This window comes from Mobula birostris, chromosome 13, assembly GCF_030028105.1.
Source record: "Mobula birostris isolate sMobBir1 chromosome 13, sMobBir1.hap1, whole genome shotgun sequence".
In the NCBI taxonomy this organism is placed as follows: Eukaryota; Metazoa; Chordata; class Chondrichthyes; order Myliobatiformes; family Myliobatidae; genus Mobula; species Mobula birostris.
In genome coordinates this window covers 81992371-82006839 of record NC_092382.1, presented here as the reverse complement: position 1 = coordinate 82006839, position 14469 = coordinate 81992371, and positions in this window count along the sequence as shown.

The following is a 14469-nucleotide window of genomic DNA, read 5'->3' as shown; positions in this document are numbered from 1 at the left end:
CTGCTCAGACTGTGGGAAGGGATTCACTCAGTCATTGGGACTGCTGGCACACCAGCGAGTTCACACTGGGGAGAAGCCGTTCACCTGCTCAGACTGTGGGAAGGGATTCACTCGTTCATCTGATCTGCTGGCACACCAGCGAGTTCACACTGGGGAGAAGCCGATCACCTGCCCATACTGTGGGAAAGGATTCACTTTATTACCTGACCTATGGAGACACCAGTCGGTTCACACCGGGGAGAGGCCGTTCACCTGCTCAGTCTGTGGGAAGACATTTGCCCAGTCATCCGACCTACAGAGTCACCAACGAGTTCACACTGGGGAGAAGCCGTTCACCTGCTCAGTCTGTGGGAAAGGATTCACTCAAGTCATCCACCCTACAGAGACACCAGCGAGTTCACACTGGGGAGAGGCCATTCACCTGCTCAGACTGCGGGAAGACATTCAGTCAACCCACCTACAGAGTCACCAGAGAGTTCACACTGGGGAGAGGCCGTTCACCTGCTCTCATTGTGGGAAGGGATTCACTCAGTCATCTAACCTTGTGGCACACTACCGGGTTCACACTGGGAGGAAGTTTCAATAAGCTTCATGCTGGATATTTGTCCATCACTGTCGCTGAATGCAATTTCGAGAGTGACTGTTGGTGCTGAACTCTGCAATTATTGCTGCTGCTCACCACACCCAGTTCTGCACCCTGGTCACTGGACATGGGAGGAGTTTCTTCTGCTGCATATTCACCTTTAATGGGACTGGAGTTGAACATTCTGGATCTGAGACATATAAATCAGTTCTATTTTAAACTCTGTCTTCGGTACTTAGTGAATTTATGACACACTTAGTGTACAGTAGAGAGTCAACTCAGGCCGGCTGGACCCTGCCAGTGATTCTGTTCCATGACAGTCCTTTAAATTCCACCCCTGTGGTTCCCCTCTCGCTCTCCCTGTGCTGATGGGTTCCAAACAGTCACCACTGTGTGGGTGAAGAGGTTTCCCTTGAATTTTCTGCAGACTGAAGAAGTCAAGCTGACTGCAGTTCTGTCTGAGATGTTCTTCGCCCCTCTAACCTCTGGACTGAGGAAGAATGACATTGGTAGTTAACCTCCTTAATCATGACTCATTTCCACATTATGGGTCATTTTCCCTGCTTCTAAAGGGTTGTTAGAAAACACCACTGTCCTTTAAAGACTGAAAGCAGAATGGGAAACCATTAGTTGGATGTTCAATGGAGCAGGGTCAGAAACCAGAGGCGGGTCTGCACGGGGCAGAGTTTGGGGCTCTGGACGATGGTCAGGGTAAGAACGTATGATGAGGAGAAGGGAATCAGCAGCGGGGTGTGGCAACGAAGGACAGAGTCGCAACATTTGGAAGCTGACAGAGAAAATTTTTCTGTTTTCTGACTGATGACACAAACAATATCTGTGGTGAGGTGCTCCACTGGTCAAGAAAAATGTGTGTTTGGAATGGTTATATCTATTGGGGGAGCTATTCCTGCTTGTTTATCCTGTAATATTTGAATGGTATTGTGGATTGTCCTCTCTGAAATAATGTATTGATTATCATATAATTTGTAAGATTTTGACTGTAAAACTGGATCAGGCTCGAATTTATGGTGCTGTAATGAAGTGATGGAGGGCATTCATGAGTTTGTATTTCAACGCAAGGTTTTGGTGAATGATATTTGCCACTTGATTATACCTTTGTAATTAATCAGATTGAGTTCAACTGCTGCAGGATCCTGAGATGTGTTGGATTGTGTCTGGTTTCTCTTGGCATTTTCTGCATTTACTGCCTTGTTTGTGTGTATTTCATGTATTTTTGTTTTTTTTTCCTTTTGTTAACCACCTTGTCCTGTATTTCTGGAAGGAACCCCTGTGTTTCTGGGAAGAGGTCTCCAACTCTCAGTCAGGTGCTCGATGCTTCCTTGTCACCATCTCGTCTGCTCAGATCGTTGGGATGTCTCCCATGGAGGGTCATACTCATTCAGCTGGTTAATGTTTTCTTCCATAGTGATGATTCATTTATCTGAATTAGTATCTCATTGAAGTTTTCTGGTCTGTATTTCTTATCACGATGGCATAGACACACCTGGAGTGCTGAATCCCGTTCATTTTTGATGAAAATATATACGTAGAAGTTTTATCTGACTGTTGTGTGATTTTTTTTTTTCATGTGTGTGATTCCCCTTCCTCCTCCTGTCCAAGGTAGTGTTAACCTAAGTGGGTCTGAGTGTAAATAGTCTTTTCTAAAGCTGTCATTTCAGTTCTTTATCTTTGTTAATTTTCCTGATTGCAATGGGACCAAGATATATTTTATATTAAAAAAAAGTCAATGTCGATATTGATGAAAGTGTTTATTGCCTTTGTTGTATTTGTTAACTATTGAGCTCTGTTTGGCAGGTTATTTTTATGCCTTGAACTAAATTTTGTCAAAGGTTTTCCCTATTTAGATATGTCGGTATCAAGAGTCCTGATGAAGGGTCTTGGCCCGAAATGTTGATTGCCATCCATAGATGCTGCCTGACATGCTAAGCTCCTCCAGCACTTTGTGTGTAGTTCTCTAGATTTCTCACATCTGCAGGTCCTCTTGTTTCCCAGATACTTACATCTTTCTTGAAAGAACAAGCCAAGAACAAGCCGGTAGTGGGGTTGTGTGGCTCTGTTGGTAAAATATTAAATAAAATCATTAGAAAGAGGTGGCATAAAGTCAGAAGGTGTAGAATCTGTGGGTACAATTAAGGAACAGCAAATGTAAAAAATATCCCTGATGGGAATTGTATGGAGACCTCCAAACAGTAGTAAGTATATGATCCACAAATTACAATGGGAGATAGAAAATGCATGCGAAAAGGGCAATATTACAACAGTCATGGGGGATTGTCATGCAGGTGATTAGGACAATTAGGATGGTGTTGGTCTCAAGAGGAGGAATTCCTAGAATGCCAACAAGATGCTTTTTTAGAGCAGCTGGTGTTTGAGCCCACTTGGGGATCAGCTATTCTGGATTGGGTGTTGTAATGAAGCGGAATTAATTCGGTCACTTAAGTTCAAAGAACGCTTAGGGGCAGTGATCTTTATATGATCAAATTCACCCTGACATTAGAGAAGGAGAAGCTAAAGTCAGGTGTGGAATAAAGAGAATTACAGAGGCCTGAGAGCAGAATTGGTCAAAATTGATTTAAAAAGAACACGGGCAGGGATGAAAACAGAGCAGCAATGGCTGGAATTTCTGAAAGCAATGTGCAAGGCACAGGATAGACACATCAGAGAGAGGAAGTAGTATTCTGAAGGTGAGGTGACAAAACCGTGGCTGATAAGAGAAATCAAACATAAAAACCAAAGAGAGAGCATAGAGCAAAAATTACTCTATGAGAAGATTGGGATTGTGTAAAATTGCGTTACTCGGGAGAAGTTTCTTGGGAAACAGAGATGGTCTGAAGGTAAATAGATCACCTGGATCAGATGGTGAACACCCCAGAGATCTGAAAGAAGTGGCTGAAGGGATGTGGAGGCATCAGCAATCATCTTTCCAGATCTTACCCCAACTACCCGAAATCTCCTCTCCTCACCCACCCTCCCAACTCCAGTCCTGTCCCCGCTTGCAAGGCAACAGTCTGCCGGTGTTTGCCCCCCAATGTGGTGAATCGCCACCACCGTGGGCTCAGACATTTCCACAGATGAGCCCCTCCTGTCCCCACCGGGACAAACATCCTGTCCGCCCCCTCTCTCACCGTCTTCATCCTCTCCCTCCCCGGGGAACCGGCATCAAACCGACGGGCCGAGCGGTCTCCTCCTACCTCTCAGCGATACATCAGACTCCGGCCGCAGGAGACGCTTCACAAACGCCCCAACTTCCCTCGGAGGGAAATGGAAATAAATCAGAAAGCGGACATTTACTTTGGGATTTGTTCCGCTCTCATGTGGAGTGTGACACTCGGACAGGCGACGGAGTCAGCGGGGTAACGCCCTCTCGGCCGGTCCGCCACCACTATTGGTTGTAACCAGTGATTGACATCGCCTCGGGCCAATGAATACAGCGCAGCGGACGTGCGGGGTGGTGGGGTCTCGTGGTCGGTAGCTCAGCCGTTAAACCGCCTCAGCGCGAGCAGAGCCGCGCGTGTGTGACGTCAGATACGCGCGAAGGGAAACCATGTGTGACGTCAAGCGGGTCCGCTTGCATTTGAAAGCACCTGAATGGACGTTTCTTATGATTTCAGTGGGACAACAACATTAATCACGGGTTTCATCACTGAATCCAGTGTTGTGAGATGTAAAGTCCCCTGTTATGTGTCCGGCTGTGCCGTGTTGTTGGTGGAGTGGGCAGCGTGGTGTTTGTCTCGATTCGGGTCACAACACCAGAATTGCCAGCGGGGTCCACACACAGTGTATTAGTGACCAGAAAACCTCCCGTCCCTGCAGTCTCTGTCTCCTGGTAAACTCAACACCCCGACAATGTGGATCATAGATACCCCTTCCTCTCAGAGTCAGGGGATCATTCAGACAGCTGATCAAAGAGAGGAATTATATTTATTGGTCATTAAAGTTCACCCAGATTCGTTTGGACGGATTTGATGTGGAGTTCGGGGGTCACAGTGAAAGGGCCGGACGGCCGAACTCTCCCCGTTGTCCAAACATCCTTCCGGGTGAGGCGACCCTTCACCTGTGAATCTTCCGGGGTCGCCCGTTGTGTCCGCTGCTCCCGATGCGGCTCCTCTACACCGGTGACACCGGCTCCTCCGCAGTTGTGCGGGGTCGGGTTGTTTTTTCGGGGGGATCGATGTTATTGTTCCCTTTTGTGGGAGGGGTGGGTTTTGGGGGTTGATGATCGGGATCCTTTTTATACGGAGTTGGGGTGGGAGTTTGATTTTTTTCTCTCTGAACGACTTTCATGTTCTTTGTTTGTTTCGTGACTCTCTGGAGGAGAAGAAAAAAAACTCAGAGTTGTTAATGGATACTTGCTTTGATAATAAATTAACCTTTGAACTATCTGCTCCGAGCGGGACTTCCCGGTGTCCAAACATTTTCATTCCGATTCCCATTCCCGTTCCGACGTGTTAACCCATCGCCTCCTCTTGTGCCAAGATGAGGCCACCCTCAGGGTCCAGGATCAGCGCCTCATATTCCGTCTGAGTACCCTCCAACCTGATGGCATGAATATCGATTTCTCCTTCCGGTGAACAAATCTCCCCCTCACTCCTCCCTCCCACTCCCTGACTTCCTCTCTGACTCACATCTCCTCTCATCTTAAATGTATTAGACATTTCAACCCCAGGAAAAATATATCGTCGGTCTACTCTATCTCTACCTCTCGTAATCTTATAAACGTCTATCCAGTCTCAACCCAGCCTGCGCCGCTCTGGAGAAAACAGCACAAGTTTGTCCAACCTCTCGTTATAGTTTATGCCCTCTAATCCAGACAGCATCCTGGCAAACCTCCTCTGCGCCCTCGACAAAGTCACATACGAGTTATCAGCGAAAGTGACCTGTCACAGGAATACCGTTTTACAGGTGTTACCACACAACATACCCAGGCAAGGGTTAACACAAGCGGTCCCCCAAGATATTCCAAAATCCACTCCTATGGATTATACGAAGTGATAGCCACACACATTCGTTGTGGTTCCGCGTACTGATGATCAACTCACTCTTGTGGGCATAGGAGAGTTCCGAGCCTCAGCTGCGACAAACTGAAGCTATCAGCTTTTTCTTTTTCTTTCTCTCTCTCTCTCTCTCTCTATCTCTCTCTCTCTCTCTCTATCTCTCTCTCTCTCTATCTCTATCTCTCTCTCTCTCTTTCTTTAGACTGGCCGACTGCCTGTCTGCAGATCGCTCTCTCTCTCTTATGGTTAAATCCACAGTCAGCGCCGTCAGCCTGTGACTGACGTCATAGTCCCGCCTCCTCACTCCGGCGCTCTTAAAGACACAGTCACAGTCCGACCGCAGGCTCGCAACAGCCGCAACACAACTTCCCGACTTTTCAACTCAGTGCTTCAACTAATAAAGACAACCACGCCATTTGCCTTCTTAACCACCCGATCAATCTGTGCAGTCTCTTTCAGGGAGGGATGAACTTGGAGTCTAAGATCCCTCTGATCATCAACACTGTTCAGCGTTTTGCAATTTACAGTGTACTGTCTCATACATTCGACCAACCGAGCAGCCAAGATGATCATCAGTAATCAAATCTCACTGAGATTTCTCAGGTCCTGTTGAATTTATTGCCAAGTGCACAAGTACGGGAAGGTGCAGGTACAGAGAAACACTGACTTGTGGCAGCATCACAGGCAAGTACATGCAGATAACACACCGAACACAAAATATACGATGCTCTGTCAGTAACAATCTATAAATACGTTTTATGTCATTAACAATATATAAAATACATTGTGTCGTGATCAATATTAAAATGTGCATCTTGTGTCAATAACAGACTTGGAAATGTTGAATTTGGTTCCTGTCTCCATTCCTCCTGTAGTCCACTACCTTTGTTTTTGTCACCATGAGGGAGAGGTTGTTTTCTTGACACCACTGTGTCGGGGTGATGACTTCTTCTCTGTAGGCTGCCTCGTTATTATTTGAGATTAGGCCAATCAATGTGGTGTCGTCAGCGAATTTAATTAGCAGATTGGAGCTGTGGGTGTCTACACAAGTCATGGGTGCACAGAGAGTGAAGGAGACAACCCTGTGGGGTATGTGTGCTGAGGGTCAGAGAGACAGAGGTGAGGGAACCCACTCTTACCACCTGCCGGCGATCTGACAGGAAGTCCAGGATCCAGCTACACAAGGCAGGGTGAAGGCCGAGGTTTCTGAGCTTCTTGTCGATACTTCACGACTTCGTATGGCTACTGCTCTGCCCATGACTGCAAGGAACTGCAGAGAGCTTTGGAGAGCAGAGAACATCAGAGAAACAAGCCTCCCCTCCATGGACTCTTCCTACACTTCCCCTGTCTCGGAAAAGCAGGCCGTGTACTCAAAGATCCTCACAACCTGGACATTCTTGCTGCAAACCCTCTCCCCCATCGGGGAAGAGATACAAAAGCCTTAAAACGCGTACCACCAGGCTCAAGGACGGCTTCCTGTCTGTGGTTATAAACTGAATGAATGGTCTCCAGTCCGATAAAATGGACTCGACCTCACAATGTAACTCGACGTGACCCTGCACCATATGTCTATCTGCACTGCACTTTCTCTGCAGCCATAATGCTTTGTTACATTTATTGTTTTGTCGTCTATCAGCTCAATGTACCATGGTAGTGTATTGATCTGTGTGGATGGTATGTCAGGCAAGATTTTCACTGTCGCTCAGTACGTGATAAGAGTTAACAAATTCCCCATTTTAATTGTGTGGAAATGTTAGATAGACTGAGCTTCTGCTTTGGAACTTCAGAGGGAAACTTAACTGAACTGAGGAACACAAATAAATAGAAAAGGCTTCAGTCTCGCATTACGATCTGCGGTAACTGGGAGTGTAACGTGGATGAAATTGCCGGAGAGACAGAGTCACTGGTAGATACAAAGCAGCTTCTTTATTCGACACAACAAGGTACTGTGGGCATCCTATGGACGGAGACGCTTTCCGCAGAAAGGTCTGCTAGTTGAATGTGGGCTCGATATTTATATGCTAAACACAAAGGCAATCGCTACTTAAGAGTTATAGACAATACTTATAAGGGTACGTCCACACTACGCCGGATAATTTTGAAAACGAAGCTTTTTCTCTTCGTTTTGTCCTCCAGTCCACACTGAAGCGGTGTTTTCAGCCCCCGAAAACGGAGATTTTCGAAAACACTCTCCAGAGTGAATAAATCTGAAAACGCTTAATATCCGGCGTAGTGTGTACGGGGTAAACGGAGATATTTTAAAACGCTGTCATGACAGCACCGCAACAGCAATGCTTTTTTCTGCTTCTGCTTGGTACTGCGCAAGCTGTTATAACGCGCAGCCGGTGTGAACGGCGTGAGAGTTAAATTGTAAAGTGATCTTTTTTGACTATTTAAAAACGCTGTCATGACGTGCCGGAACAGATGTTCGTTGTTTTAACAACGAAGTGAAGAAGTGAATAAGTATACTCACTTCGCCCTGTTTTCTGTCCTTGCTTGTATGAAGGTGGTTTACCTATTTATGCAAGTACTCCTCTGACAATAGATGTGTAACAGCCTAATGTAACATTGTATGGAAATACAAGATAACGCTGATGCAGACGTTTTATACATTTAACAAGGTGCTTTATTAATGCAACAGAGTTAGTCAGTTTTTCAATGTTCGTCGTCAGCTGGGTCATACTGTCCGTGAACTCCCTGTCGGTTGCCTCCATACGCTCCAGTATTTGTTTTTTTTTAAAGTTTTAAGTCCTCCTGCACGACAGCCAAGAGCAATTCAATTAAAGGTTTTCTACTCTGTAACTGGACAAACGCGCACTAAGTATATCGTTTCCTCTTCGCTTGTTTTCTGTGTGTCCTGCGCATGCCCAGTAGGAGGAGATTCACCCAAATATCCGCCTAATGTGGACGGAGATATTTTGAAAAACGCTTAGTGTGGACGCCTGTCGTTTTTCCTCGAAACCGGCGTTTTCAAAATTATCCAGCGTAGTGTAGACGTTTGAAGCTACATACAAACATCACACTTTCGGATTTTATCCTTTCCTTCCGACGCCAACATGTCTGGGTTGGCATCCACAGCCTTTAGGAATGTAAGTTAAGTCTACGATATATTTATTTGGCATTTCCCGTGCTAACATAGAAGATAATTAATATTTATAATGTATAGGTGATACTGCCTTCGAAACTACAGCATTAGGTCAAACTACCAGAAGTATCTGGTATTCACAACTTTTAGGAAGCCCATTGTGGTGGACTCAATCCACAGTCCTTTGTCAAACAGTTAAAATAAAAGTCTGGTGGCCAAAGTCACTTAAGTGTTAACAAATCATCTACCCAAAAGAAATCCAGTCTAACAACTGGGATCAGGTGACCGGTGGTGGGTCTCCCATACCAATTACCAGAATCAGGTTTAATAGCACCGGCATATCTCATGACATTCATTGTCTCCGAGGCAGCAGTAGAACCTAGTTCCAACAATAGATTTTAACAACTATGAATTACAATGATATACATATTAAATAGTTAAATTATATAAGTAGTGCAAAAATAAAAATAAAAAATGTAATTAACATTTAATTGTGTGGAAATTCTGGAGCAAAACTTAACTAAACTGTACACATTTATGAGAAGCTCAGAAAAATAGAGAAAAGGCTAAATTCTCATGTCTCATATATCTCATATACCCAGAAATATTGCCTGCACTTTGGCAGGTCAAAACAGTGGAATAGACCACAAGACCATAAAATATTGGAGCAGAAGTAGGCCATTCGGCCCATCGAGTCTGCTCCGCCATTCAACCACGAGCTGATCCAATTCTTCCAGTCATTCCCACTCCCCTGTCTTCACCCCATACTCTTTGATGTGCTGGCTAATCAAGAACCTATCTATCTCTGCCTTAAATACACCAAATGACTTGGCCTCCACAGCCGCTCATGGTAACAAATTCCACAAATTTACCACCCTCTGACAAAAGTAATTTCTCCACATCTCTGTTCTAAATAGACGTCCTTCAATCCTGAAGTCATGCCCTCTAGTCCTAGAATCCCATACCATGGGAAATAACTTTGCCATTTCTAATCTGTTCAGGCCTTTTTACATTCGGAATGTTTCTATGAAATCGCCCCTCATTCTCCTGAACTCCAGGGAATACAGCCCAAGAACTGCCAGACTTCCCTCATATGGTAACCCTTTCATTCCTGGAATCATTCTTGTGAACCTTCTCTGAACCCTCTCCAATGTCAGTATATCATTTGTAACCTCGTTTAGTCTAGTACGATTGAGGGGTGATATCCCGTGCCCGGCCAAACCTTACAACTCTCGTTTGGGTGGATGCTGTGCAATGTGTCCCCTGTTTCAAATCAGTACCCCGTAATAACAAGTCACACACAGTATGCGGTTAAATAATTAATACTTTATAACTTTTACTTGAACTATGGGGTCAGTAGAGAACCAAAATATAAAATAAAAAGGCACCACTATGTCTTTATACAGTTTGTGCACATCGTTGGAGCTCATGCAATAACCTCGGTCCACTATTCGATCTCCTCCAAACTCTGCCAGGTCCCCAGTCCCCGCTCAGGGTTCGCTCCGATCGCCAGGTCACAACATCTCTTTGGGTGCGTCTCTCTTCTTCCCCATGGCGCATTCTGGCCAAATCCCATGCAAACAACAGCTTCAGATACACAAGAAAGAATAACATCTCTCCCATTGGCTAACAAATGAATACAAGTCCCGATATCACTAATTATAACCCAAACATGCTGCTACAGAGAACCCCTTACATCAGCAGTTAACATTACAGAGAAGGCATTTTATTATAACACTACAGAAAAGCCATTTTATTGGCCTTAGCAAATAACATGAAAGAAGAAACCCCCTACATTTTTCTAAAATAAAGATCTCAAAACTGCACACAACAGTCTGTGTGATCTCAGGAGTGCCTTATAGAGCCTCACCATCACATCCTTGCTCTTATATTCAATACCTCTAGAAATGAATATGCCTTCTTCACCACCGACTCAACCTGGAAGTTAACCTTTAGGGTATCCTGCACAAGGACTCCCAAGTCCATTTGCATCTTGGCATTTTGAATTCTCTCCCCATCTAAATAATAGTCTGCCCGTTTATTTCTTCCACGAAAGTGCATGATCATACACTTTCCAACTTTGTATTTCATTTGCCACTTCTTTGTCCATTCCCCTAAACTATCTAAGTCTCTCTGCAGGCTCTGTTTCCTCAACACTACCCGCTCCTCCACTTATCTTTGTATCATCGGCAAATTTAGCCGCAAATCCATTAATACCATCGTCCAAATCATTGACATACATCGTAAAAAGTAACGGTCCCAATACCGACCACTGTGGAACTCCACTGGTAACCGGTAGCCAGCCAGAATAGGATCCCTTTATTTCCACTCTCTGTTTTCTGCCGACAAGCAATGCTCCACCCATGCTAGTAACTTCCCTGTAATTCCATGGCCTCTTATCCTTCTAAGCAACCTCATGTGCGGCACCTTGTCAAAGGATTTCTGAAAATCTAAGTACACTATATCTACTGCATCTTTTTGTCTACCCGGCTTGTAATTTCCTCGAAAAATTATAGGTTTCTTAGGCAGGATATTCCTCTCAGGAATCCATGCTGACTTTGGCATATGTTGTCATGTGTCTCAGGTACTCCGTAATCTCATCCCTAACAATCAATTCCAACAAATTCCCAACTACCGATGCCAGGCTAACAGGGCTATATCTTCCTTTCTTCTGCCTCCCACCCTTCTTAAATTATGGATATTTACAATTTACCAGTTATCTGGTACAATGCCAGAATCTGTCGATTCTTGAAAGATCACCTCTGCAATCTCTCCAGTTACTTCCTTCAGAACCCGAGGGCGCATTCAATCAGGTCCAGGAGATTTATCCACACTCAGACCATTAAGCTTCCTGAGCACCTTCTTAGTCGTAATTTTCACTGCAGAAACTTCACCTCCCTGATACTCTTGAATGTCCAATATACTGCAGACGTCTTCCAGTGTGAAGACTGATGCAAAATACTCATTCAGTTCCTCAACCTTCTCTGCATCTCTCATTACAATATCTCTAACATCATTTTGTATTGGTCCTATATCCACACTTGACTCTCATTTACCCTTTATATACTTAAAAAAGCTTTTAGTATCTTCTTTTATATTAGTCACCTGCTTCCTTTCAATCCATCTTTTCCTTCTGAATGACATTCCTAGATTTCTTCTGCAAGTTTTTAAAAGCTCTCCAATCCTCTATCTTCCCACTAGCTCTGTCTTCCTTGTACGCCCTCTCTTTTGTTTTTACTTTGGCTCTAACTTCACTTGTTAGCCACGGTAGTGTCCTTCTTATTTGGAAAAAAAATCTGTCTTGCACTTCCATCATTTTTCGCAGAAACTCCAGCCATTGCTGCATTGTTGTCCTTCCTGCAAATGTCCCTTTCCAGTCAACTTCGGCCAGTTCCCCTCTCATGCCATTGTAATTTCCTTTATTCCACTGAAATACCAACAGATTAGATTTTATTTTTTCTTCTCAAATTTCAATGTGAACTCAATCATATTGTGATCACTGTTCCCTATGGGTTCCTTATCACCTCTGGATCATTGCACAACACCAAAATCAGTGCAGCCGATCTCCAAGTCCGCTCAACAACAAGCTGTTCTAAAAAGCCATCCTTCAGACATTCTACAAACTATCTCTCTTGAGGGCCAGTACTGACATGGTTTTTCCAATCCACTTTCTTGTTAAAATCCCCAACAGTTATCATGACATTGTGTTTCTGACATGCCTTTTCTATCTCTTGCTAAACTTGCAATCCACATCCCAGCTGCTGTTTGCCGGCCTGTATACAACTGTCATCAGGGTCTTTTTACCCTTGCCATTTCCTAATTCAAACCATAGAGACTCTGCCAATCTTATGCCATCTCTTTCCAATGATTTAATATGATTTCTTGTACACAGGGCCACACCACTTCCTTTGCAAACTGAACTATTTTTCTGATACACCTTATATCCTTGGACGTTCAGCTCCCAATGGCAGCCATTCTTTAGCCAAGTTTCACAGAGGGCCACAACATCATATCTGACAATCTGTAGCTGAATTTCAAGATCGTCCATTTTATTTCTTATGCTGCGTGCATTCAAATACAACACTCTCAGTCCAGTATTTGTTGATATCTGTTTTAATTCCACCACGACTCTATCACCCTGTAACTCATGCCACTGGCTTTGATTAACCTTTATCTCCTGCCTGCTCTTTCTATAGTCTCTGTTGCATGCTATCTTTGATGTATTTCTGTTTTCCCCCTCCTCTGCCCAACCATTCCGGTTTCCATCTCCCTGCCAAATTTGTTTAAACCCTCATTAACAGCTTTATTAAATGTGCCCGCTAGGATATTGGACCCCTTTGGGTTCAGGTGTAACCCGGCCTTTTGGTACCGGTCGTACCTCCCCCTGAAGCAGCCCCAATGATCCAGGAATCTGAAGCCCTGCCCCCTACACAAATCTCTCAGCCACACATTAATACGCCTGATCACGCTATTCTTTCATCGCTAGCACGTGGCACCGAGATTACTACCCCAGAGGTCCACAGGGGTCTGTGTTGGCAACGTTTCTGTTTAAGTTCTATGTCAATGCATCGGATGACAGTATTGATGGCCCTGTGGCCAAATTTACGAATGAAGTTGAATATTGAAAGGCCTGGATAGAGAGGTCGTGGAGGGCTATAGTTTCTGGTTTTCACAATGCCATAAATACAACTTAAATATACAAACAATAGGCTTGCTCCCCGGCTTGAGATCCTAAATTGGAGAATGGCGCTTTATTCACAAAATCCTCATAGCCCACAGTGACTGTGCACTGATCCCAGCAATGGAACCCGCCACTGCAGCCCACAGTGCACTATGTACTGATTGCAAAGTTACGAAATTGCATGTGAATAGCCTCCCCTCCCCCAACTACACTCCTTCTGCATCATCAGCGGACTGGGACATCTCACATCTCGTTGCCTCCACCAGGACATTAAACTGTGAACAACTGTGGTCGGCACTGATCTCTGGGGTACTCCAAAACGATACCTCCTTCCAGTCTGAAAACGACCCACTCATCCAGTCACACACTACTGGCAATTGATCGATCTCCATCGAAAAAGCCTGATAATCTACGCCTGAGGTTCAATACCATTGCTGACTCTGAGTTTACCACCGTCAGATGCCAGGAGGGACATAATAATCAGAAAGTCTCTAGTCGCAGCCGTGTAAATAAAATATGATCTTAGTGTGTGTGTGGCGCATGCTCAGAATGCGAAGGAGACAGACAAACTTCTGAGCCAAGTCACAGACTGATGAAGGGGAGGAATGATCCATTTTGATACAGAGAGGGAAGCACAGAGTTTGATATTGTGCCTGATGCCGGAACTGGTCCCAGTGAGAAGATAAAGTCTTATTCCTCCAAATTGTCTTGAGCTGTGATCGTGTTTTTATCAGAAGGCACCATGGAGGCTAAAATTATCTGAGTTGAAATGTTGTCCTTCACCCACTGAAGTACTTTGTAAACTTTTAATAGTGCAGAAAAGTCAAAGGATTTGTGTATGGGAATCACAAACAATCTCAAGCACGTTAGTTCAGTTGTATCTGTCAGTTCACCAGCGCTTGAATGCCGCCGATCCTTGAATGTGGAGGCGGAGATGCTGGAGAAGACAGCGCCCCACTCGCTACAAGGAGAGCCCGATCACGTGCCCATGTCCGTGCTCTGATTGGATACATTGCCATGACGTTGCTAGCAGTGTGATGTCATTTACTGGCTCTCATTTTGAAAGGGATTCAGTCGGCCATCGCAGATACACCAACAGCTTCGC